Raw genomic sequence first — 27486 nt, forward strand, 5'->3', positions numbered from 1 at the left:
CCTAAAAATGTCATTAACTAGATGTTGGAAGGTAGCAGGGGCGTTACACAGCCCGAAAGGCATGACCAGGTATTCAAAATGGCCAAACCGCGTTCTGAACGCCGTCTTCCACTCATCTCCTTTCCTAATGCGAACAAGGTTGTAAGCTCCACGGAGATCCAATTTGGTAAAGATCCGAGCTGCCCGGAAACGTTGAAACAGTTCTGGGATAAGAGGTAGAGGATACCGGTTTTTAATAGTAATTTTATTAAGCTCCCGGTAATCTACACAAGGTCTTAGTGTGCCATCCTTTTTTTCGACAAAGAATATCCCGGCCCCTGCTGGTGAGGAGGAGGGGCGGATAAAACCCTTTTCCAAATTTTCGTTAATATAAATCCGGAGGGTTTCCAGCTCCTTCTCAGATAACGGGAATATCCTTCCGAAAGGAATCTCGGCTCCAGGCAGAAGTTCTACAGGGCAATCATAAGGCCTGTGAGGAGGCAGAGCTTCAGCCTTTTTCTTATCAAATACGTCCATGAATTCCTCATAAACTGCGGGGACATTCTCCGGGAGATCATGTACTGGTTGGACGGCCAGGCAAGCAGCAGAAGTATCAGATCCAGGTAGGAAACAATGGTTCAGGCAGTAATTAGACGTGAAGGAGATCCTTCTCTTAACCCAATCAATCTGTGGGTTGTGGGCCTGTAGCCAGGGAAGTCCTAAAATAATGGGAAACATTGGTGAGGAAAGGACGTCAAATCGGAGGAATTCCTGGTGAAGAGAATCTGTCGTGGTGAAGATGGGGCACGTCTCTTCAGTAACAGGCCCGGAACTGGGCAAAGAACCATCAGCCAGAAGAATATGGAGTCGCTGTTCCTTAGCTTGCATGGGGACACACAGTCTTTGAGCTAAAGAACGGTCCAGAAAGCAACTACATGCCCCAGAATCAACGATCGCCAGAAGCCGAATCTTCTTTTCTGCTACCTGTAGGGAGACAGGGAGAATAAGATGAGTAGGGGATGACCCAGCGACTTGACAGTTCAGCAGAGGCCGTGAATAGGACTTACTGGGTCTCACAGGACAATTGCGTAGGAAGTGGCCAGATTCCCCACAATAAAGGCAGAGGTTAGCTTGACGGCGACGTTGTCTTTCCTCGGGGGTCAAGGCAGAACGGATTAGACCAATCTGCATGGGTTCTCCTTCTGATCCCCCGGAGACAGAAGGCCCAGGATGGGGTGAAGCAGCAAGTGGGACTTTCGGGAGAACCCAGGTAGGTCGGGCCCCTTGAAGGCGCTCTGAGCGTCTCTCCCGCAGGCGCCTGTCCAGTTGGATTGCCAGTGAGATTAGACCTTCCAAAGACGTAGGGGTTTCTACCCGAGCTAACTCGTCCTTAAGGGCTTCAGACAATCCGTGACGGTACTGGTACTTGAGTGCTGGCTCATTCCAGTCTGTATCCGCGGCCCATCTGCGGAAGTCAATGGTATAGTCCTCTACAGGACGTTTATTTTGTTGTAAGGCATGTAGGGCTGATTCAGCCGTAACAGTCCGTTGGGGGTCCTCATATAACTGGGCCATGGCCTGGAAGAAGGAGTCTACAGAGTTCAATGAGGGGCTCTTTTGCTCAAGGAGGTTATGGGCCCAGGTCTGGGGTTCTTCTGACAACAGAGAAATTATGAATCCTACTTTGACAGTCTCTGAAGAGAAGGTTCTGGGCTGAAGGGCTAAATACAAGAGACATGCGTTCTTAAAGGATCTGAACCTTCTCCGTTCCCCACGGAAGCGTTCGGGTGTAGGTACCCTGGGTTCAGGTGGGAAAACCATGGCTGCCTGCGCAGGGCCGGCTGGTCCTTGCTGAGTGGAGGTGCCCCCGGAGCTAGCGGGCGTTTGATTGGGGTCGGAAGGAGAGGGTGCGCCAGCTAGGTTCAACACTCGACCCTCTAGTTGAAAATAACCGTCCTGCAGTCTCTGGACCGCCTGTGTTAAAGAGGAGACTTGCTGACAAAGAGCCTCGAGCTGGGAAGCACCTCTGTCGGCCTCTGACATGGCTGGATTGTACTGTCAGATCACTTCTTGGTAGAGGCCGAAATGCTGAGAGGGCTTCCCTTGCAGCTCGGTGCGAATCACCCCTGGAAGTGGGACAGGAGGTGACGCGTCCCAAGGAGCACTGGATGCTTGTGGAGTGCAGGTAAAGGTTCACAAGGATATCCTGGAACAACTTGCAGGGCCTCCAGGGAATCAAGCAATGTGCAGGTAAAAGCCAGGCCGAGGGTCATACACAGGTATCAGTCCAAACAGGTCGCCAAGACAAGGGGATTGAGCAGAAGCAAGTCCGTTGAGCAAGCCGGGATCGGTACACTGGAAGTCAGGCAGAGGACAAGAGAGCAAGGATGGTCACACAAGCCGAGGGTCAAACACTGGAGCAGGATCGAAGGGTCAGATGAAGCCGTGGGTCAAAGCCAGGAGAGAGAGCAGACAGGTCAGAAACAAGCCGGGTCAAACTGGAATCCAGGAAGTAGCAATGCACAGGAAACAGGAAGAGCTGAAGACAATCCAGCAATCAGATGGGCTGAGCAGAGTCCTTTTATAGGCCAGTGAATTAGTCTATGGCCTGAGTCCATTGCAGCCATTGGAAGTACTGGCGGAGTTGCCAGTTGCAGCATGGCCGTTTCTCTGACAGGTCCAGTCCCAGGAAAGCCTACAAAGGTCGTGAGTACTGTGGATTGCCCCCGGGGGTCTGCCTAGTGTCAGAGGGGACAACTCAGGAGAAGGTTCTAGGGATCCAGGGGGTGCCTGGTCAGAGGACCCTGAAGTATTAGAGGGGGTACCTAGTCAGAGGACCCTGAAGTATTAGAGGGGGTACCTGCAGTTTGGGCCCTGAAGAGTCAGTGTACAGAGTGAAGTGTACAAAGTTGAGAGTTGCAGCAGCACAAGTAGTGACAAGGAGCTACCTCAGCCAGTGAAGGTTTAGAGGCAGCTGTTCAGTGACTTTTGAGCTACACAAAGTATCAGGAGTCAAGAGTTTTACAGTCCAGGAGCTTCTGAGCTAACAATCCAAGTTAAAGTCGAGGTTCCAGCACTAATTCAGTCAAGCAGCATTTGAAGCGTCAGGAAACGCTGGTCGGCATTCAGCTGGCACTAAAACAGCGTTAGCGAGAATTTTTATACAAAGTCCCAGTTAAGCCTAGAAGAGCCAGAGGAGTATCCCACTCATTCCCTTCTCCCATCCCCTAAATACATTAAAACAAACAAACCAAAGATGCCAGAATGGTCATTGTCTCAGTTCTCACACCTGGGTTCACAACTTAAATGTGTTGGAAGTGTTACTGGTACTGATGGCAGACCCACCTCATGCCCAAGGTCTGGAAATATTGCTACACCAGAATGAAAAATTCTTGACCTATGCTAAAGGCCACACTGTCTCTGGTCAATGGGGAATTATGGGTGTTTCACTACATTACAGACTGCAGAATGGTGAGGATAGAAAATTTTTGTTGTTATTTGGATGGAGATGAATTAAAATCTTCATCAGGTTTTTGTTGCTGTCTGTATTCCTGTTAGGAAGCTTTGATCTGACATGCTTTATGGTAAAGAGGACAGGTATCTCTTAAGTATGGCATGAGGACCAGTTTACTGACATATATTAATTAACTGTGTATTTTTTTATTTTAGTTTTTTTGCATGAAAATGTAATTTTTACATACACAAGCATAACTGGGAATTTGTATAAACTAATGAGCAAGAGGACGGGGTTGATAGTGGTGCATGAAGTTCAATAAGGCATGAATAGTTGTAATTTTCATTGTCCCTTGGTGAAATATGGGGCCATCAGTGGCAGAGAAATAAATATTATTGTATCTGTGGTGTCACTGGAAGAAGAAAAATGTCCCTGCATTGGTGGCATCAGTGGGAGGAAACATTATCCTAGCAACAATATCCTAGTTATTGCTCATATAAACCCACATTAGAAAGACACTGGCAAAACAATATAGATAAGATTGTAAACAGCATATACAAACAGAAAATTGCCATGCTAAAATGACAAAGAAATGAAGTCCTATAAATATTACAGTCCAATTAGAAGTGATATAGTCCAATCATTAAACAAGTAGATCGTTCCAAGGAAAATGCGAGGGAGGAGGTGTTAACATACACTATACTGTCAAAAGTATTGGGAAGCCTGCCTTTACATGCACATAAACTTTAATGGCACCCAAGTCCTAGTCCGTAGGGTTTAATATTGAGTTGACCCACCCTTTGCAGTTATAACAGCTTCAACTCTACTGGGAAGGCCGTCCACAAGGTTTAGGAGTGTGTCTATGGGAATGTTTAACCATTTTTTCAGAAGTGCATTTGTGAGATCAGGCACTGATGTAGACGAGAAGGCCTGGCTCACAGCTTTAATTTATCCCAAAGGTGTTCTGTCTGGTAAGGTTAGGACTAGGGCTGCACGATATTGGAAAAAAAGTACATTGCCATATTTTTTTTTCAATGATATATATTGCGATATTGAGAGACCCGTAAATCCAGTCGATTCAGTGCAGCCTTGTACCATATACATTACAGGGTTAATGTTACTGTAGGGTAGGGAAGTAGTGCAGCCTTCTGATTGTACAAGGGACACCTGGGACAGCCAGGGTTAATGTTACTGTAGGGATGGGATGTGTTTTGCAGCAGCCTTCTTCTGATTGTATATATATACTCCACTGGGAGTCCGGGACAGCCAGGGTTTATATTACTGTAGGGAAGGATGCTGGGGATGGATGGAAATCATGAAGTATTGCAGCAGGGCATGCAGTCAGCAGCACAGCCTTCTGATTGTAATTGCAGATACAGGGCAGGCCAGGGTTAATAACGGTATTGTACTCTCAGTGACAGTCAGTGTGGAATTGTGCATTATTCACAGTCTCACTCTCGGGACTCACAGTGGTGGTAGGAGCCGGTAGAAGAACACAGCCTGACAGTGACTCACTCGACATCCGTGCAGCCCACACGTTCAGTCTGCCGCCCTGCAGCTAGTTTTCTTCACCGGCACAGCGAACCAATCACGCCGTGAGTAGCGGCACAGCGAACCAATCAGGTGTGCAGGCACGCGTGATTGGTTAGCTGTGCAGCTGCTCACGGCACGCTGCTCACCGTTGAACGTTTGGGACGGATGTGTCGGCTGCCTCCCTGCCTAATGCCTAAACATCGTGTCTCCGGCGATGTGAATATCGCCCACGCCCGCAGAACGATAGTCGATATCACATCGACTATCGTTCAGCCCTAGTTAGGACTCTGTGCAGGCCAGTCAAGTTCCTCCACCCCAAACTCACTCATCCATGTCTTTATGGACCTTGCTTTGTGCACTGGTGCACAGTCATGTTGGAACAGGAAGGGGTCATCTCCAAACTGTTCCCACAAAGATGAGAGCATGACATTGTCCAAAATGTCTTGGTATGATGATGTTTTAAGAGTTCCCCTAACTGGAACTGAGGGGCCAGGCCCAACCCCTGAAAAACAACCCCACACCATAATCCCCCCTCCACCAAATGATTTGGACCAGTGCACAAAGCAAGGTCCATAAAGACATGGATGAGCGAGTTTTGGGGCTTGCCAGCGCAGTCCTGACCTCAGCTCGATAGAACACTTTTGGGATGGATTGGAATGGAGGCTGCGAGCCAGGCCTTCTTGTCCACATCAGTGCCTGACCTCACAAATTCACTTCTGGAAGAATGATCAAATATTCCCATAGACACACTCCTAAACCTTGTGGACAGCCTTCCCAGAAGAGTTGAAGATTTTATAGCTGCAAAGGGTGGGCCAACTCAATATTGAAACCATATACAGTGTTGCGCCAGAAAAAGTATATATAACATAGAATTAAAGATAAATAATGTATACAAGTGTTTTAAGTGTCCCAAAAAATAATGTATACAGGTGCTTCCAGTGTCCACAAATAGTGATATCTTAATAACAGTGACTCATAGAAAACAATCTTCTGTGATCCACACAAAAGCAATCCGTGATGTGCTCCACTTCACCACCACCAGAAATCAAAGCCTCTCACCTTACACACTGACCCAAGAATCAACCCAGGTCAGATACAGCTTTACCCCACCGGGGTCACAGGATAGTGTATAGCAGGCATGTCCAACTTGCGGCCCAGAACCTCAGGCAATGCGGCCCACTGCCCCCTGACAATTTTTTTTTTTCTGGGGAGGAAGGAAGTCAGGTCGGCGGCACGGCCACAGCAGCTGCCAACTAACGGTAGGCAGAGGGCAGGGGGGGAGGGGAGCATGTGCAGTGTTTCTGACACCATGACCACTTTAACCACCATGACCACTTCAGTGATTTAGAGAGTGTTCCTTTATTATCGCTCAGAAGAAGTAAGCCTCTGTATACTGATTCCATTTCATTTGATCATCCTCTAGTTGTGTTAAATTAGTGCGGGGGGCGTGGCGGCGCGGGAAGGGTGCAGCGGCATTTTATTACTTATATACTTATTACTTATATACCTTAACTATAGTATATATTTTATATGCGGCCCAAGAAAATTTCTCTACACTCAATGTGGCCCAGAGAAGCCAAAAGGTTGGACACCCATGGTGTAGAGGATATTCATCTTCAATAGGACACACATAGAGATTCCCAAAATAAGTTCCAAAACAAACACTTGGATAGGTGCATATATGATAACAGCTCCACACAGCTGAAAGGATGCAGTGTCCGGCAGGATAGGCGCCGCCCCTATACGCGTTACGTGTTCGGCGGGTGTGGTAACGTCGCGAGCATGGACTCACATCATTCGGGACAATCAGAATTGTACAACTTCAACTTCAAATAAAAGTGATTTGAACATTTCCCTTTGCTGGCTAGAAATTAATAGTACCCTCATTCTCCCCAGATAGAAATAAAAAGCATAAGCAGGACCCTCCCAATCTTTCTGTATTTAACTCTACTGTAACTCTACTATCTCCCTTTATATTGTAAAGCTCCACAAACTGTTATAAATATATAAATCCTAAATAATAATAATAGGTACTAGGGATCGACCGATTATCGGCAAGGTCAATATCTCGAGGGCCGATATGCACTTTCCCCGATATATCAGTATCGGCCCCGGAAGTTATATTTTTGTGACATCATTCTGCCTTCTTAGGCCACCTCCCTCACCTTGGACAGCCTCGTCTGGAGTCGAGACTAGTCTCGCAGGAGTGTATCACAGCCATACACCCACCCACAGCACCCCGGTGCCAGCTAGCCACCCACACCCACAGGCCCTGTACCAGCCAGCCACAGGCACTGTACCAGCAAGCCAGCCAGCCACCCACCCACAGGCCCTGTACCAGCCAGCCACCCACAGGCCCTGTACCTGCAGGCACAGACACTGTACCAGCCAGCCAGCCACCCACAGGCCCTGTACCAACCAGTCACCCACAGCCCCTGTGCCAGTCAGCCACCCACCACAGGGTGCCAGCCAGCCAGCCACCCACCACAGGGTGCCAGACAGCCAGCCACCCACAAACCCTGTACCAGCCCACCAGCCACCCACAGGCCCTGTACCAGCCAGCCACAGGGACTGTACCAGCCAGCCTCCCACAGGCCCTGTACCAGCCAGCCACCCACAGCCCCTGTGACAGCCACCCACCCACCACAGGGTGCCAGCCAGCCAGCCACCCGCCACAGAGTGCCAGCCAGCCAATCACCCACCACAGGGTGCCAGCAAGCCAGCCATTAAACATTAAACAAAAATTAACATGTTCAGTACCAGATTTGTGTCAAAAATTGTCTTAATTTTTCAAAACTTTAAATGTACAAAATATTGGCCCATATTGGCCGATACCAATATGCGATGGCCAAAATATCGGTATCGGCAACGAAAAACCGATATCGGTTGATCCCTAAAAGGTACATTTCCTTTCCCCAGTAGAAATGGATGGTACGCTCTGTTTCCCCAGCTAGAAATTAAAAGTACACTCCCTCTGGCAAGATAGCAATTCATTGTACACTCCTGCCAGGATAAATGAATAGTATACTGTATGTCCACCTCAGGTAACATTTGTAGCCCCAGCCCAACATTAACAGTATATAGCCAGCAACAGCTAACTGCCATGCCTGCAGGAGTGTTCTTCTATTCTCTCGCACCCATCTTCTATTCTTTCTCACCAGACACATAGTGGCAATTCCATCTGGAAGAAAGACTTTCTGTAGGGTACTGGGAGGAGCTGGAGGAAGAAGAATCTTAGCCTGCTGGCTTTCTTCTACTTCCAAGTGTCGGTTTGTGGCTCTGTTTGTTATCTGACTGGATTAGTGACACTGCTGTCATTGCTCCTGTCAGGCTATAGCAGCGGAACTGGAGGGGACTCCTGCAGGCCCGGAGACCTGGCAGGCAAGTTCATTAGCGGGAGTCTTTGAGCCAGATCCAGAGAGTTCCCTGGTACATAAATACTGGATAGGTGTGGAATGGTTATTTTTGTACACATTATTCATTCAACTGTTGGAAACTTTTCACATGAATCAGTATTTTTTTTTCTCAGCGGGCTCAGTTTTCTACTTTCCATAGCAGACAAGTCAAACAATCTCACAATTAATGCTAGCCAAGAGTTGTAAAGTGATATTTATAGCAGCAAAAACCAGCGCAATCATTTTTGTGAATGAACATTTACATAACAAACCCTGCACTCATTTGATAACATAATGTGTATGCAATATTTTTGACTTTTCAGCATGATAATTTATTTTAGTGAGTTTAAAAACTATTTGTGATCCTGAGAAATACCAAATGATGTCAGTAATAAAATACCAGATGCATTATGCTTTACAAAAAGCAATAAAAGCATTTTTTTTGTGGATTAGGAAGGATTAGAGTTTCAATCAGAGTTGTAATTGCTGTCTGTGATATCATTCTTATATGACTGGCTCACTACTGTTCCCAGCAGTTTTTCTATTATAACAATACTGGGGCTGATCATCTATCTATTTGAGAATCATAGGAGGAGCCTCCCACAAGTACCTCCCGGAAGTAGAATGGAATCGATATTTGAGCTTCAATACCAATGGCAGTGGGGAGGATGGTTGCCAAAATCCTTGTAATGTATGAAACGAACTAGAAGAGGATTGGTTTTTTTTTGTTTTTTTTTGTCTTTCAGGAAAAGTGGAGCTTCACTTTAAATATTCAGTAAGCAATATCTATTAATAAAATTCTGTTATCTTGGTGCATTATGAGAATAAATCACAATTTGCATATAAGACATTTTTTGTAAGAGTCAATGAGACATCTCTCAGAAGCTGAATATTACAGTATGGCAAATATCTATATCTGTATGTACAGTGGGTACGGAAAGTATTCAGACCCCCTTAAATTTTTCACTCTTTGTTATATTGCAGCCATTTTCTAAAATCATTTTAAGTTCATTCTTCTTCCTCATGAATGTACACATAGCACCCCATACTGACAGAAAAACACAGAATTGTTGACATTGTTGCAGATTTATTAAAAAAGAAAAACTGAAATATCACATGGTCCTAAGTATTCAGACCCTTTGCTGTGACACTCATATATTTAACTCAGGTGCTTTCCATTTCTTCTGATCATCCTTGAGATGGTTCTACACCTTCATTTGAGTCCAGCTGTGTTTGATTATACTGATTGGACTTGATTAGGAAAGCCACACACCTGTCTATATAAGACCTTCCAGATCACAATGCATGTCAGAGCAAATGAGAATCATGAGGTCAAAGGAACTGCCTGAAGAGCTCAGAGACAGAATTGTGGCAAGGCACAGATCTAGCCAAGGTTACAAAAAGATTTCTGCTGCACTTAAGGTGCCTAAGAGCACAGTGGCCTCCATAATCCTCAAATGGAAGACGTTTGGGACAACCAGAAACCTTCCTAGAGCTGGCCGTCCGGCCAAACTGAACTATCGGGGGAGAAGAGCCTTGGCGAGAGAGGTAAAGAAGAACCCAAAGATCACTGTGGCTGAGCTCCAGAGATGCAGTCAGGAGATGGGAGAAAGTTGTAGAAAGTCAACCATCACTGCAGCCCTCCACCAGTCGGGGCTTTATGGCAGAGTGGCCCGACGGAAGCCTCTCCTCAGTGTAAGACACATGAAAGCCCGCATGGAGTTTGCTAAAAAACACCTGAAGGACTCCAAGATGGTGAGAAATAAGATTCTCTGGTCTGATGAGACCAAAATAGAACTTTTTGGCCTTAATTCTAAGCGGTATGTGTGGAGAAAACCAGGCACTGCTCATCACCTGTCCAATACAGTCCCAACAGTGAAGCATGGTGGTGGCAGCATCATGCTGTGGGGTGTTTTTCAGCTGCAGGGACAGGACGACTGGTTGCAATCGAGGGAAAGATGAATGCGGCCAAGTACAGGGATATCCTGGACAAAAATCTTCTCCAGAGTGCTCTGGACCTCAGACTGGGCCGAAGGTTTACCTTCCAACAAGACAATGACCCTAAGCACACAGCTAAAATAACGAAGGAGTGGCTTCACAACAACTCCGTGACTGTTCTTGAATGGCCCAGCCAGAGCCCTGACTTAAACCCAATTGAGCATCTCTGGAGAGACCTAAAAATGGCTGTCCACCAACGTTTACCATCCAACCTGACAGAACTGGAGAGGATCTGCAAGGAGGAATGGCAGAGGATCCCCAAAAAAGACTCCTGGCTGTATTAGATCAAAAGGGGGCTTCTACTAAATACTGAGCAAAGGGTCTGAATACTTAGGACCATGTGATATTTCAGTTTTTCTTTTTTAATAAATCTGCAACAATGTCAACAATTCTGTGTTTTTCTGTCAGTATGGGGTGCTATGTGTACATTCATGAGGAAGAAGAATGAACCTAAATGATTTTAGCAAATGGCTGCAATATAACAAAGAGTGAAAAATTTAAGGGGGTCTGAATACTTTCCGTACCCACTGTATATGTGTTTTTCTAAAGCACTTCAAAATCCTTCTTAATAAATCAGTGCCTTTGAGATATTTATCATTTCCTTACAGAGTAATAGAAATCAGGGGTTGAGAAGTGAAAACAATACTACTGGCATTCAGACACAGCCACTAAGCTCTTCCCCAGCATTAATTCAATGGCATTTTCAGTTTATTTTCCGTTATGAAACTTTATACATGATTTAGGGAAGCTACATCTTCAGTAAAGCTTGCAGTAATGAAGTAACTCCAACATCTATAACAGACTTCATTAAAATTCGAGGTCAATGAAGTGAACAAAGAATGTGATTTTTAAATGTGCATGCACCATTAGGAAAAGTCTGGAGAACTCTCATTAAATATTTTTACATTACAATATATGTTCAGCGGATGAGCTGTAGCTAACAGGCAGCCGATATCTTTATTTCTGGAAATAAAACATCACTGTCTCTTTTTTTTTATCATCTCCATGTTTGCCCTATGTTAAAGTGCAACTCCAAGTCTCACAAAAAGCTATATCTACGTATTTTACAGGAGACCTAATTCATTCTGATTTTTAGGCAAAATGATAGGCTAAACCCATTTTTGTTACTTAACAGCCTTTTTTCTGTAACCCCATGTGCTTTTTATTATTGAATGATTATTTTAATACCCTTGCTCATGCTTTTTAACCTTCTTCATGGTACCAGTCCTCATACCTAGAGCTATTTTTCTAAGCAGAGTCGGCTTTTTGTCACTGGAGCCTGTAGGCACACATATTTTTGGAGCCCTTATTAACATCCCACAGAAAGTTTCAGTTATTTTATAAAAATGTTTCCTTGTCTTCTTAGGATATTGTAATGTTGTGTAAATAATCTGGTATGAGATGATTTAATTAAACTGATCATGATTCATGAACAAAAATCAAAATGTGAACAATAGCTACACAGGGTCATTTATTTGGTCCCCTATAAGCTGTCAGGGCTTGGACTTGAACCTGGGACCCCTTCTGTGTTTGGTAATGGCTCTGATCCAATGGACAACCCTGCCTTGTGCCTTGACTTCTGCTGAACCTTGAAATGTTTTCTCCTCTAATGCACTTCCTGATTTAAGCCATGTCTCTGCACTTCCTGTTTGCCAGATTATTGTGCTCTCTCCTGCTAGTATCTGACTTTTGTCTTTCCTGCTGCCATCCATATCTTTACTACCACTTGTTACTGACCCTTGGCTTGTTCCTTGACTACACTTTAGCATGATTCCAACCTGCAACTGCTTGTTACTGACCATTGGCTTGTTTACTGACTACACTTCTGTTTGATACTTACCTGCTATATCTGCTACAGGACCCTGGATTGCTCACTTTCTAGTAGGGCAATCCTGAGGACCACAACCTTGTACTAAGATGCAGCTAAATCCATCTCCATCATCAGGAGCTCTGGTGAACACTGGTTAGTACTAAGCCTCCTGTGTTATTTGCCAGGGTGATCTGCTTGTATACCATTTCTGCTGCTTGCTGGGAGTCCCTCTACTGCTATAGCTACTGGTCTCTGAGCTGGACCCCTGGCTGTGACATAGGTATAGATTTAAATGGGAATTGGCCTTGATTCTAAGCCTCTGAAAGTGACATTGCCTTCACCAATACAGTTTAAAAGTAGTTCCCTGTAATAGAAGAGTTATTATACTTACTTTTCTGGGTGGCCCATGTCTTTTTTCTTTGCTCTCTTCAAGAGCTACAGCCTCAGATTCTTCAGAATTAGACATGTCTGGTGTTGTCTGCCTCTGTTCCCCTCTGTGTACTGTGGCTTCATCCTCTGACCCCTACATCCCTACAGGACATTCAAGACATGTAAGTATAATACCTGTTCTCTTACTGTTCTCATTACGTGCAATTGGTGGGGCGCTCATGCAACCAGCTTCTGCTGTGATTAGACACAGCGGAAGCCAATCGGAGGGTCTGGTGGTCCCAATGTCCGCCGGGAATCTGGCGATGGTTCCAAGAAAGGCAGAATAGTGGATTGTCTATCTGTCTATGTAGACAAGGCAGATCACCTTTCTGTCGGAGGGGAAGATGAAGATCTTGTGTTTCTGCTAAGCAGGAACACGGATCTTTGTCTTCCCACAGTTGAAGCACCCCCCAAACAGTTAGTAACCACTCCCTAGAAACACATTTACCCTTTCAATGCACCTGATGTTAACCCCTTCCCTGCCAGTGTCATTAGTACAGTGACAGTGCATTTTTTTTAGCACTGATCAGTGTAGTGGTATCATAGGTCCCCAAAAGTGTCACTTAGTGTCAGATTTGTCCTCCACAATGTCGCAGTCCCACTATCAATGGCTGATCGCCATCATTATTAGTAAAAAATAAATAAATAAATAAAAATTGTATAAATCTATCCCATAGCTTGTAGACGCTATACCTTTTGCGCAAACAAATCAATATACGCTTACTGGGATTTTATTAACCAAAACATGTAGCAGAATACATATTAGCCTAAACTGATGAGGGAATTTGATTTTTACATCTTTTATTGAATATGTTTTAGAGCAGAAAGTTAAAAAAAATATATATACATTTTTTTTAATTGTCTGTCTTTTTTTGTTCATAGCTCAAAAATAAATACTGCAGAGGTGATCAAATACCACCAAAGGAAAGCTCTATTTGTGGAAAAAGAGCTCATCGATTTTATTTGGGTACAGCATTGCACAACTGCGCAATTGTCAGTTAAGCTTACGCAGTGCCATATTGCCATATTGACATTACCATATTGCAAAAAATGGCCCAGTCATGAAGGGGGTAAAATCTTCCAGGGCTGAAGTGGTTAAATGTTGTATCTTGCATGGCTGACTGGCAAGCTGACTTGGTCATTCAGTGAGCTTACATTAAAGCCAGGGGAGACTAACAGAACAGTAGCATTAAGGTTAGTTAGTGTAGGTAATACAAGAATTTTCTTGTGGAGATGGAATTGAGAGTTATATAGTTTGACTACTAATGTTATGCAAGTTGGACATTTTACCACTATCTGCGCCATGTATGTGTCTTGGACTACAACAGTTTTGCTTTATTGTACAAAGACATGGCTTTAAATATTGAAACCATAAGATCAGAACAGCAATCAGTCGACCAACATTTTCAGAATCAGCCATTGCAACCCTTGTTTTTTACTCAAAACTGGTCTCCTTTAATTGTACAGGTAGAGAAATAGCATTGATTAGAGTGCATGTATTCCACAGATACAATTCTCAGCCCCCTTCCCTCATGACCCAATGACCTGCTAAATGGCATATGTTGTCATAGAGTCTCCATGAAAAGTAGAAAGTAAGTAGGACTTGGCCCACTGCTCCCACATTTTTTGGAATTTTTCATATAGTGTCAGTTTGTGTAGAGATAAGTGTCTCAAAGAACATAATCTGAAACCAGGGCTTTATTTCTGTGATATTGCAGGGATTTCCATGTTCTGGCTATACCTGTTCTTGCCTCTGTGAGGCTATGGGAAACCAGCTTAGTTTAAGTAGTGGTAGGGGCTTCAAATCTTTTATTTTTAAGCCAAGTCTTACTTTGTTTCTACTTTTTATGGAGACTCTATGACATTCTGAACTCAACAAGATTAGACAGATTTGATGCCTGGACTTTATTTTTTGGGATGGCAATTTTGAATTTTCACGGTGGCAGCATTCTCCACCATGATCTATTCCCTACCTTCTTTACCCCCTCTTTCCCTCCACCCTTTTTCCCCATATGTCTGCTCCACAACCCCACCCCACCCCCACCCCCACCCAAAAAAGAAAACCAAAACTCTTCTCTGCTTTTTCCTCTTTCCCCCACTACTTTACTTGCATTGTAAACCACATACCTAAATTTCAGACTATGCCACATGTAGTCTCCTATTTTGCAACTACATTACATGCCTAGGTTTATTTCATTCCAATAGCTTTTTACAACTCCTGTAATGGTTTGATCTATCATTAACTGTTGAAAGATTATTATTATATTATTTTGAAAACTATGCCAAAGTTGCATTTTGTTTTTAGGCTTCTTTCACACGGCCATTCAGTTTACTTAGTCCGCTGCGGCACTTTTTTTTTTCACGAACATGGATGACATTTGTGTCATCCGGTCCGTATGTCCGCATATCATCCCATCCGTTTGCGGATGATATACGGACATAATCTATGTCTATGGGAGTGCAGATGTCAGCGGATGACACCGCTGACATCCGATTTTGTGTTCGTTCCGTTTTTTTAAACGGAAGAAAAAATAGGGTTCTGTTCCGTTCCAAAAAATGGAACAGAACTGAAAGGACTCAAATCGGATGTCAGCGGATGGTCATCCGCTGACATCCGCAATCCCATTGACATGCATTATGTTCGTATATCATCCGCAAACAGATGGGGTGATATACGGACATACGGAACGCCCGTGTGAAAGAGGCCTTATTCTTTTTCTTCCAAGTATTTGCATTGGTTAGGCATCACCCTACCAATGTACGAATCCCTCATATGCCTGTATTACTCTACTTTTTTGAAAATAATAAAAATGTATTAAATGCAACAAATATTGCGTAAACACATAATACAGGGTACAACAATAACACTGGATTCACAAAGCATTATGGGTTTTCTATATAAATAGCAGAACTGAAACTTTGTAAAAAATTCTGTAAAGGGAAACATATGTATTAAAATATTAGTTCTGACCTAATAAAAAAACAAAAGAAAATATATACAAAAACAACATATAAATATTCCTTTTAGCACTGTTATGATAATGAGATGTCAAGGGAACACTTGAATACAGGAACACTTTGACAGTAGGTCTCTAGAGGGACAGTTCAGATGGACAGCTGTACATTTTTTTTTTTACTAATAGAGGCATATATTAAGAGTAACTCAGGTTGGTCAGCAGACATGCACTGTATGGAGTAGTCGAAGTACTGGATGGAGACTTTGCAGGAGCGTAAGTACAGGGGTTGCAATTGCAACCGGGCTCCATGCTCCAGGGGGCCTGTGTGGCTCCCCCGTACACCTGGATAGAAGGGGTGGCGGGGGCAGCATATAGAGAAATCACTGTCCTCCTTTTTCCTCCTGTAGCTGTAGGAGGAAAATGGAGAAGATTGTTTCCTCTGTATGCTGCCCCCCGCTGCCCCTCCTATCCAGTTCACTTGTGTTCTGCTGTCTCTGGGCCCCTGTGTGCTCCCCTGGTCCCCCCCCCCCCCCCACTGTGCTCCCTTCCCTCTCCTGACGGCTGCTGCAGGGGATGTGTCACAATAGAGAACCAGGAAGGGGTTGGTAAATATGTAATTTACCAGCTCCTTCCTTTTCTGAATGGATAGTCATAGTCAGTGACATTGTAAAAAAATAAAATAAAATGATAAAAAATGATACAATTAAAATAACAAAAAATAAAAACACTGACACCAGTGGGTGAACTTTCAGGATTGCAAAGGTCACACTTGTGACCAGGCCCTGGCATTCCACCACCGTGGGGAGGCCCCAAGATGGCAGGAAGGGGGCCCACTGCAGTACTTGTGAAAGGGCCTGGCTGCGGGACCATAATAAAGGGCCCCACAACGCGAGTAAAGGGCCCCAGGAAGAGCCCCAGGCTTGAAGAGAAGGGCCCCGGACAGCGGTCCGGGGGGCCCTTTATGGTTTCTTGCACCGGGCCCTGAAGGTTTTAGTTACGCCATTGAGACTTCGTTCAGGCATTTTGCCGCCTGTCACTCTAAGTAGAAGCTGACATTTGCTTTTCAGTTCTCTAGACTGTGCTTGTACATTTTATTCTCTGAAATAATCTGACTGCAGCTCAGTTGATACCAGTTGTTTTGTTAATTCCCAGACATAGAATGCTATAAAAGCTGACAACCTAACCTAAGTAGGGTTGAGCGAACACCTAGATGTCCGTGTTCGACGGGTTCGGCCGAACTTTAAAAAAAAGTCCGGGTCCGTGTCCCGGACTTTTACCGAACTTTTCCCGGACACCGAACCCCATTGAAGTCAATGGGGACCCGAACTTTAAGGCACTAAAATGGCTCTAAAACACCAAAGGAAAGGGCTAGAGTGCTGCAAATGGCAGCAAAACGTAATTAAGAGCATGGCAAGTGCTCTGCAAACAAATGTGGATAGGGAAATAACTTAAAACAACAAAAAAAAACAGAAAAATAAAACAATGTTCTTCTTCATCTCTGAAGGACGAGGCCCATATGGAGTAGGAGGGAGGTTAAGGTGGTGGTGGATGTGGCGGTGACATAGGCGTGCGCACAGGGTGTGCTGGGTGTGCCTGGGCACACCCTAATCACCTAGGGCACATAGCATTGCCAGTGAGGAGATGGGAAAGATCTCCCTGGGACCTGCTCTGCTCTATTTCTCCTTGCCTACAGGTACATGGCCCCGATACATTACTCTCCCTGCTGGCAAACACATGCATGTGTATTTCAACTTTGGGGTGCACACCTTAATGCAATAGGCTGCGCACACCTATGGGCGGTGTAGGTGGAAGCGGCGGTGGAGGAGGACCAGGGCCGGATTAACAGCATCATGGGCTTGGTGCTGAGGATTTTGAAGGGCCTTAGGGCCGTGCCTTGCCATGCACCCAGAGGAGGAAGGGTGCAGCCATGCATGCCTAATTCAACATGGGATGCTGTCTCTGAAGCCCATAAACACATCCATGCATCGCCAACTGTCCCTCCTTGTCCGGCCTTCACGCTGTGTGGGGAGGTTCTGAGGGTGCTGCCTGGGGAAGCGAGCATAGAAGCCAGACTTCTGTGTTTTCAAGTGACAGAAGAGCGGTAACAGTGAATATGGCCAACCCGGGGCCTATATAAAAGGTAGGGGCCTGGAGCTGCAGCTCCAATAGCCCCTACATTAATCTGGCCCTGAGGAGGAGGACGAGGTAGCCAACACTGCTTCTTTTCACAAATTTTAAATGAGGGTACACCCCAAAAGAGTGAGAAAGAGCAAAAATGGAACAATGGGTGGGTAAGGTCGGTATCCATTGCTATTCTGCATAAGGTACGGAAAAGTCCCGTGGGATCCATGCCTGGTTCATTTTAATGAACGTGAGCTTGTCCACATTGTCTCTGGACAGGCGGCTGCGCTTGTCTGTTATAACGCCCCCAGCCGTGCTAAATACCCGTTCAGATAATACACTGGCTGCAGGGCACGCCAGCACCTCCAAGGCGTAAAGGGCAAGCTCAGGCCATGTGCCCAATTTGGAGACCCAGAAGTTGAAGGGGGCAGACCCGTCATTCACTACATGTAGGCGTGTGCACACATACTGCTCCACCATGTTGGTAAAATGCTGCCTCCTGCTAAGACGTTCCATCTGAGCTGCTGGTGCTGCTGTTTGTTGTGGCGTGCTGACAAAGCTTTTCCACATTTCGGCCATGCTAACCCTGCCTTCTGAGGTGCTGGCGGTGCCCTGGTTGCGTTGGCGACCTCCTCCTCCTCCTCCTCTGCCTTGTGCTTCCACTGTGGCCCCGCTGTCAGATGGGAATGCCAGCAGCATGGCGTCTACCAGCGTGCGCTTGTACTCGCGCATCTTGCGATCGCGCTCCAGTGAGTGAATTAAGGACGGTACGTTGTCCTTGTAACGGGGATCCAGCAGCGTGGCCACCCAGTAATCAGCACAAGTTAGAATGTGGGCAACTCGGCGGTCGTTGTGGAGACACTGCAGCATGTAATCGCTCATGTGTGCCAGGCTGCCCAGAGGCAACGAAAGGCTGTCCTCTGTGGGAGGTGTATGGTCCGTGTCCTCTGTATCCCCCCAGCCACGCACCAGTGATGGCCATGAGCTGGCCTGGGTGCCACCCTGCTGTGAACATGGTTCCATCTCCTCCTCCAGCTCCTCCTCCTCCTCATCCTCCTCATCCTCCAGAACTGTGCCCCTGCTGGACAATTGCGTCCCTGGCGTTTGCGTGTGCAGGAACCCACCCTCGGAGCCCCTTGCGAATGACTGCCCTGAAAGCCTTGGAAATGTTACCTCTTCATCCTCCTCCTCCTCCTCATCCTGTGCCACATCCTCTTCCATCATCGCCCGAATTGTTTTTTCAAGGAGGCATAGAAGTGGGATAGTTAAGCTGAGAACGGCGTCATTGCCACTGGCCATGTTGGTGGAGTACTCAAAACAGCGCAACAAGGCACACAGGTCTCGCATGGAGGCCCAGTTAAATTAAATAGCGGAATAGAAAATATGATCCAAAAAAAGTGTATGTATATCACACGTACACAACCACACTAGGCCCCAATTACTATTGTTTGTACCCCTAAAAGGCTAGATGAGGAGTAGGGGGAGTATGGAACAGGCAGCACCCTCAAACCTTCAGAAGTATGAGATGAACCCCAACAACTTGGAAAGGTGGATCTCTCTCACACGTACCGACACAGACTATCCCGCAATTCAATTGATCCTCAAAGGTTTTTATTGAATAGCGGAATAGGAAATATGATCAAAAAAAGTGTATGTATCTCGCACGTACACAACCACACTAGGCCCCAATTACTATTGTTTGTACCCCTAAAAGGCTAGATGAGGAGTAGGGGGGGTATGGAACAGGCAGCACCCTCAAACCTTCAGAAGTATGAGATGAACCCCAACAACTTGGAAAGGTGGATCTCTCTCACACGTACCGACACAGACTATCCCGCAATTCAATTGATCCTCAAAGGTTTTTATTGAATAGCGGAATAGGAAATATGATCAAAAAAAGTGTATGTATCTCGCACGTACACAACCACACTAGGCCCCAATTACTATTGTTTGTACCCCTAAAAGGCTAGATGAGGAGTAGGGGGGGTATGGAACAGGCAGCACCCTCAAACCTTCAGAAGTATGAGATGAACCCCAACAACTTGGAAAGGTGGATCTCTCTCACACGTACCGACACAGACTATCCCGCAATTCAATTGATCCTCAAAGGTTTTTATTGAATAGCGGAATAGGAAATATGATCAAAAAAAGTGTATGTATCTCGCACGTACACAACCACACTAGGCCCCAATTACTATTGTTTGTACCCCTAAAAGGCTAGATGAGGAGTAGGGGGGGTATGGAACAGGCAGCACCCTCAAACCTTCAGAAGTATGAGATGAACCCCAACAACTTGGAAAGGTGGATCTCTCTCACACGTACCAACACAGACTATCCCCCAATTTAACTGATCCCCAGAGGTTTTTGATTAAATAGCGGAATAGAAAATATGATCCCAAAAAAGTGTATGTATATCACACGTACACAACCACACTAGGCCCCAATTACTATTGTTTGTACCCCTAAAAGGCTAGGAGTAGGGGGAGTATGGAACAGGCAGCACCCTCAAACCTTCAGAAGTATGAGATGAACCCCAACAACTTGGAAAGGTGGATCTCTCTCACACGTACCAACACAGACTATCCCCCAATTTAACTGATCCCCAAAGGTTTTTGATTAAATAGCGGAATAGAAAATATGATCCCAAAAAAGTGTATGTATATCACACGTACACAACCACACTAGGCCCCAATTACTATTGTTTGTACCCCTAAAAGGCTAGGAGTAGGGGGAGTATGGAACAGGCAGCACCCTCAAACCTTCAGAAGTATGAGATGAACCCCAACAACTTGGAAAGGTGGATCTCTCTCACACGTACCAACACAGACTATCCCCCAATTTAACTGATCCCCAGAGGTTTTTGATTAAATAGCGGAATAGAAAATATGATCCCAAAAAAGTGTATGTATATCACACGTACACAACCACACTAGGCCCCAATTACTATTGTTTGTACCCCTAAAAGGCTAGGAGTAGGGGGAGTATGGAACAGGCAGCACCCTCAAACCTTCAGAAGTATGAGATGAACCCCAACAACTTGGAAAGGTGGATCTCTCTCACACGTACCAACACAGACTATCCCCCAATTTAACTGATCCCCAAAGGTTTTTGATTAAATAGCGGAATAGAAAATATGATCCCAAAAAAGTGTATGTATATCACACGTACACAACCACACTAGGCCCCAATTACTATTGTTTGTACCCCTAAAAGGCTAGGAGTAGGGGGAGTATGGAACAGGCAGCACCCTCAAACCTTCAGAAGTATGAGATGAACCCCAACAACTTGGAAAGGTGGATCTCTCTCACACGTACCAACACAGACTATCCCCCAATTTAACTGATCCCCAAAGGTTTTTGATTAAATAGCGGAATAGAAAATATGATCCCAAAAAAGTGTATGTATATCACACGTACACAACCACACTAGGCCCCAATTACTATTGTTTGTACCCCTAAAAGGCTAGGAGTAGGGGGAGTATGGAACAGGCAGCACCCTCAAACCTTCAGAAGTATGAGATGAACCCCAACAACTTGGAAAGGTGGATCTCTCTCACACGTACCAACACAGACTATCCCCCAATTTAACTGATCCCCAGAGGTTTTTGATTAAATAGCGGAATAGAAAATATGATCCCAAAAAAGTGTATGTATATCACACGTACACAACCACACTAGGCCCCAATTACTATTGTTTGTACCCCTAAAAGGCTAGGAGTAGGGGGAGTATGGAACAGGCAGCACCCTCAAACCTTCAGAAGTATGAGATGAACCCCAACAACTTGGAAAGGTGGATCTCTCTCACACGTACCAACACAGACTATCCCCCAATTTAACTGATCCCCAAAGGTTTTTGATTAAATAGCGGAATAGAAAATATGATCCCAAAAAAGTGTATGTATATCACACGTACACAACCACACTAGGCCCCAATTACTATTGTTTGTACCCCTAAAAGGCTAGGAGTAGGGGGAGTATGGAACAGGCAGCACCCTCAAACCTTCAGAAGTATGAGATGAACCCCAACAACTTGGAAAGGTGGATCTCTCTCACACGTACCAACACAGACTATCCCCCAATTTAACTGATCCCCAAAGGTTTTTGATTAAATAGCGGAATAGAAAATATGATCCCAAAAAAGTGTATGTATATCACACGTACACAACCACACTAGGCCCCAATTACTATTGTTTGTACCCCTAAAAGGCTAGGAGTAGGGGGAGTATGGAACAGGCAGCACCCTCAAACCTTCAGAAGTATGAGATGAACCCCAACAACTTGGAAAGGTGGATCTCTCTCACACGTACCAACACAGACTATCCCCCAATTTAACTGATCCCCAAAGGTTTTTGATTAAATAGCGGAATAGAAAATATGATCCCAAAAAAGTGTATGTATATCACACGTACACAACCACACTAGGCCCCAATTACTATTGTTTGTACCCCTAAAAGGCTAGATGAGGAGTAGGGGGAGTATGGAACAGGCAGCACCCTCAAACCTTCAGTATGAGATTGTGTTCATTGTACCCCCCAAAGATTGTGTTCACTGCACCCCACAAAGATTCTGTTCACTGTACCCCACAAAGATTGTGTTCACTGCACCCCAAAAAGATTGTGTTCACTGCACCCCAAAAAGGATGTTGTTCACTGCACCCCAAAAAGGATGTTGTTCACTCCACCCCAAAAAGATTGTGTTCACTGCACCCCACAAAGATTGTGTTCACTGCACCCCAAAAAGATTGTGTTCACTGCACCCCAAAAATGATTTTGTTCACTGCACCCCAAAAAGGATTTTGTTCACTGCACCCCAAAAAGGATGTTGTTCACTCCACCCCAAAAAGATTGTGTTCACTGCACCCCAAAAAGATTGTGTTCACTGCACCCCACAAAGGATTTTGTTCACTGCACCCCAAAAAGATTGTGTTCACTGCACCCCAAAAAGGATGTTGTTCACTGCACCCCAAAAAGGATTTTGTTCACTGCACCCCAAAAAGATTGTGTTCACTGCACCCCACAAAGGATTTTGTTCACTGCACCCCACAAAGATTGTGTTCACTGCACACCAAAAAGGATTGTGTTCACTGCACCCCAAAAAGATTTTGTTCACTGCACCCCAAAAAGATTGTGTTCACTGCAGCCCAAAAAGATTGTGTTCACTGCAGCCCAAAAAGATTGTGTTCACTGCAGCCCAAAAAGATTGTGTTCACTGCAGCCCAAAAAGATTGTGTTCACTGCAGCCCAAAAAGATTGTGTTCACTGCAGCTCACACACAGAAAAATGGATGTGGATCACTGACACCTGCCTATCTCCAATCCCACACCACACAGCAATATCGATTGTAGTTTGTAGAACACAGTTTCCCTAAAATTCAGCAGACTCTGTCCCTAACAGGATTGAGAAGAGATCGTAGATCAGGATTGAGTGCAGACCCCACCCCCCACACAGCAATATCGATTGTAGTTTGTAGAAGACACTGACCCTATATAATTCAGCAGACTCTATCCCTAAAATGCCTACAACTCGCCCTGCCTAAACACTCCGACCTGTCCCTCAATTCTATCCGGACACAAATGGTTTTTTCCTGCCTATCTTTCCCTAATCAGCAGCCAGCACGTTGATGTGTGCTCTGTCCCTGAATCTAAGCAGCATAATGACGCCGCTGCGGCTGCCTCGAACTTATAAAGACTTGGTCACATGCTTCAGACGGCCAATCACAGCTACTGAGACATTTGCAGGCATGGCTGGGATGGCTTAAGGCACACCAGTTAAACGATTGTTGATTGGCTGTTGAAAGCCCGCCATGAAAAGAGCGCCAAAGCATGCAAAACCCGGAAATAAAACGACCGAACACGGATTTTTACCCGAACATACAGTAAAGTGTCCGTGTCCGTGTTCGGGTACAAAAAATCCAATTATTCGGTACGAACACGAATAATACAGTCCGTGTTCGCTCAACACTAAACCTAAGCTATCTCTGTCTATGTCTCTTAATTGTGTGTGGGTGCTGATTGTAAACACGTACATAGCCTATAGTGACTTTCAGCCAGTTGTTATGTGGTGTAAGATTGTTTTCCTCTATATATTACAACTTAAATTACATTATAACCAACCTGTGTGAGTGCTCTTTAAAACCTTAGCTATTCATAGTCTAATATTAACAGGTCAATTTGCATGCTCCAATACTAATTGGTAAAACGCATATGGTCTTCTGGCACGTTAATAAAACAAATTCTTTCATTTTTCTCTTTCCTTTTTATTTAAAAAATATATGTTGTTACTATTCGTATTATTATTATTTATTTAAGTTACTATCATTCTGTGGCCAGGCTCTGGACTACAGTAATACGAAGATCAAAAAGTTACTTTATTATATATTTTTCTTTTTCCGTGATACTGAAAACATGCTGCACTATCCTCCCTCCCCGCTCAGCATGGGGATAACTAAAAGGATAGGAAAGAGAGAAAGCGCATGGGCCTAGTGCATTATCCTCACAACATGTTTTAATAAATGGTATAAAACGGAGGTGAATGTACTCACAAACCAATGCTTGCATCATAGCTTAGACATAACATCATCTGCTTAAAGCGGAATTCCGGCCACGGAAACATTTTTTCAGTGAACATACCCCCGGGACAGTCAGGGCTAGTACATTCCACAATGGCTAGCCTCTGATCTGTCCCGGTTCGCACTTACCTGCAAGAAGAAATACTCACTTTTAAAATTTCTTCCACAGCGTTGCCATCTCTGTTGTCTGCAGCTGAAGCCAGCGCGATCCTCTTCTGCGTCCTCTTCCGCATCTTCTTCTCCCAGAATGCGCCTTCACCGGCCCCTCTCATCACTTACGGCGCGGCGCTGCATTCCTACACAGCTTCTGGGCATGCCCAGAAGCTGTTTAGCAGGGAATGTGGCGTCGCACCGGAAGTGACGAGCGGGGCCGGTGCAGGCACATTGATTCCTGGGAGCGATGACGTTCAGCTCCCAGGCATCATTGCAAGCCGGAAGAGACGGCGCGGGCCGAGGCCGCAGAGGGAGGAAGTGATGAAAGGTGAGTATTTCTTTCTACAATTTCAAGGTAAGTAAAAAAAAATAATCCTAACTATCCAATTCCTTTTCAGGTGAAGCAAAGCAAGCGGATGGGCACAAAATCGATTAGGTCGCTTTAAGTCCATATACGTTAATTCACAATGCACGTAGACACATCGCCTAACACATTTCGAGGTTACCCTCTTCTTCAGAGCCTTGTCTGGATGAATACTGGTATAGCTGAAGGACTTTATGGTCCGATTCCATGTCTCTCAGCCTGGTGTTGTCACCTTGCAGATCCTCCTCTCATATATGACATACTGAGACATGAGAGGAGGATCTGCAAAGTAACGGTACCAGGCTGAGCAGAGGATGTTATGTCTAAGCTATGTAAGCATTGGTTTGTGAGTACATTCACCTCCGTTTTATACCATTTAATAAAACATGTTTTGAGGATAATGCGTTAGGCCCACACGCCTTCTTTGTTTCCCATACTTACAGTCATATCGGATGTCCCCAGTCTTTTGAGGGCAGCAAGGGGCACATTGTCCACATGCAGTAAAATGTCAAGATAGGAGTTTGACACCACGTTGAGACTTATCGCAGGTCCGCTCAGCCAATCGCTAGACGCGTTTCGCCGTCCAATCACGGCGTCTTCTGTAGCAGAGCTACATTTAATATTTATTTACATTTAAGGATGGATTCCAACTTACTTATGTGTTCAAGCTGGCAAGGAAAGCTGACATTTCTTGATTGAACTGCAGATGACCGAGCGATTTGTGGTGAGTACATTACCACAAGGGGGTGAGCACCCGAATTAACCCAGCAGAAGCACTATTTGCACTTTGATGGATTTATATGGACTTTTTTACGAAATTATCACAGTTTTATTCCAATGTTTTTTGATCAGCACATTTTTTATGGAGTTTTAGCATCACTGTCTAGAACACATTGTATGATTCACATATGTATTTGCACTTTATATGCATTGTTTACACAAGTTTTTATTGGTTTTAAATAGCAGCGCTGCGACACCAGTATCACATTTATTTAAAGGCACATGCACTTTAATTTGCAGCTAGCAGCTATTGCACAGTCACTTTAGAGTGACAATTACACTTATATTTATTTATATATTTATTTACTATTTGGATGATCACACCATAAGCGCAAGGTTTATTTCACTGTTTCCTATTCAGTGGCGCCTACTGGGGTTGCACTACAATTGTAATAATTTATATTAATAGTAGTAGTGGTAGTAGTGGTGGTAGCAGTAATTGCAGTAATCATAATTGTGAGACTGGCAATACTGGCACCTGCCCTCTGCCTATCCATTATAATGCATGCGCTTCCACTGTGGTGGCTCTCAAAAATTAGAGTTAGGACTGCAAAAAATACTGGGGACGATTAAGTTAGTTGTAGGCTGGTCAGTAGGTTAAGCTGGGAATTTGTTTGGTTTTGTTTAACCACTTCTGCAGCGGAAGATTTTTCCCCCTAATTACCAGGCCATTCTTTGCAATTCGGCCCTGCGTTACTTTAACAATTGCGCAGTCGTGCAATGCTTTACCCAAAAAAAAAAAAAAAATTATGTCCTTTTTTTTCCACAAATAGTGCTTTCTTTTGTTCTTTTGGTGGTTTGATCACCTGTAAGATTGTTTTTGCGCTACAAACAAAAAAATAGCAACAATTCTGAAAAAAAAAAAAAAAAAATAATATATATTTTTCACTTTCTGCTATATAGCATTCCCAAAAAAAAAAATAAAAAAAAATACATTTTTTTCATAATTTTAGGCCAATTTGTATTCTGCTACATATTTGTGGGAAAAAAAATCCCAATAAGCGTATTTTGATTGGTTTGCGCAAAAGTTATCGCGGCTACAAACTAGGAGAAAGAATGATGTCATTTTTATTTATTCTTATTTTTTTGCTAGTAATGGCGGCGATCAGCGATTTTTTAGCGAGGCTGCAACATTGCAGAGGACAGATCAGACACCTAACTGACATTTTTGACACTTTTGGGGGGACCAGTGACATAACTACAGTAATCAGTGCTAAAAAATATGCACTGTTACTGTACTAATGACACTGGCAGGGAAGGGGTTAACCCAGGGGCGATCAAATCGTTAAATGTGAGCCTAGGAGGTGTTTTAATAAATACAACGAATCAACACAAAAACCTGTTTTCCTAAATAGGAGGAACACAGGATCTCTGTGTTGATTGCTGAGAGAACAATGGTCTGCTGTGTTTACAACAGCAGATCACTGTTCTCTCTCCACAGGGAGTGATCGCGGGTGCCCAGTGGCAATGGCCTCACGGATTAGCTTCCCCGCTAGCAAATGGGTGAACGTGCTTGCCTCCAGGTGGCGTGTGCGCACCCCCAGATCGCTCCTGCGAAATGCTATACAGGTCCAGCGATTCGCGGGAACCTGCCGACCTGCCACCAAATATGTGCGGTGGCTGGTTGGCAAGTGGTTAACATTAATCTAGAGGTATCTTTATTAATAACTATATATACCGGGGTACCGGGCCACAAATCTACCAGGACTCTTGTTCCCTTTGCTGATAGTACCTGCTTGTACATTGGATGTACAAATAATAATATTTTCTTACATAAAGCTTGCATTGTTTCTATACTGGTATGCATCTATATAATTATGGTTAATGTTAGATGCTGGTTGAAGTAGTTCCTCTGCTCCCAATTAATTAAATTAGATTACTGGTTAATTTCTCTGGAAGAAAATCCCATCCTGGGTGGAGGCACTGCCAACTTTATTATCATACCGA

Source organism: Pelophylax lessonae, assembly GCF_965119305.1.
Source record: "Pelophylax lessonae genome assembly, chromosome: 2".
In the NCBI taxonomy this organism is placed as follows: domain Eukaryota; kingdom Metazoa; phylum Chordata; class Amphibia; order Anura; family Ranidae; genus Pelophylax; species Pelophylax lessonae.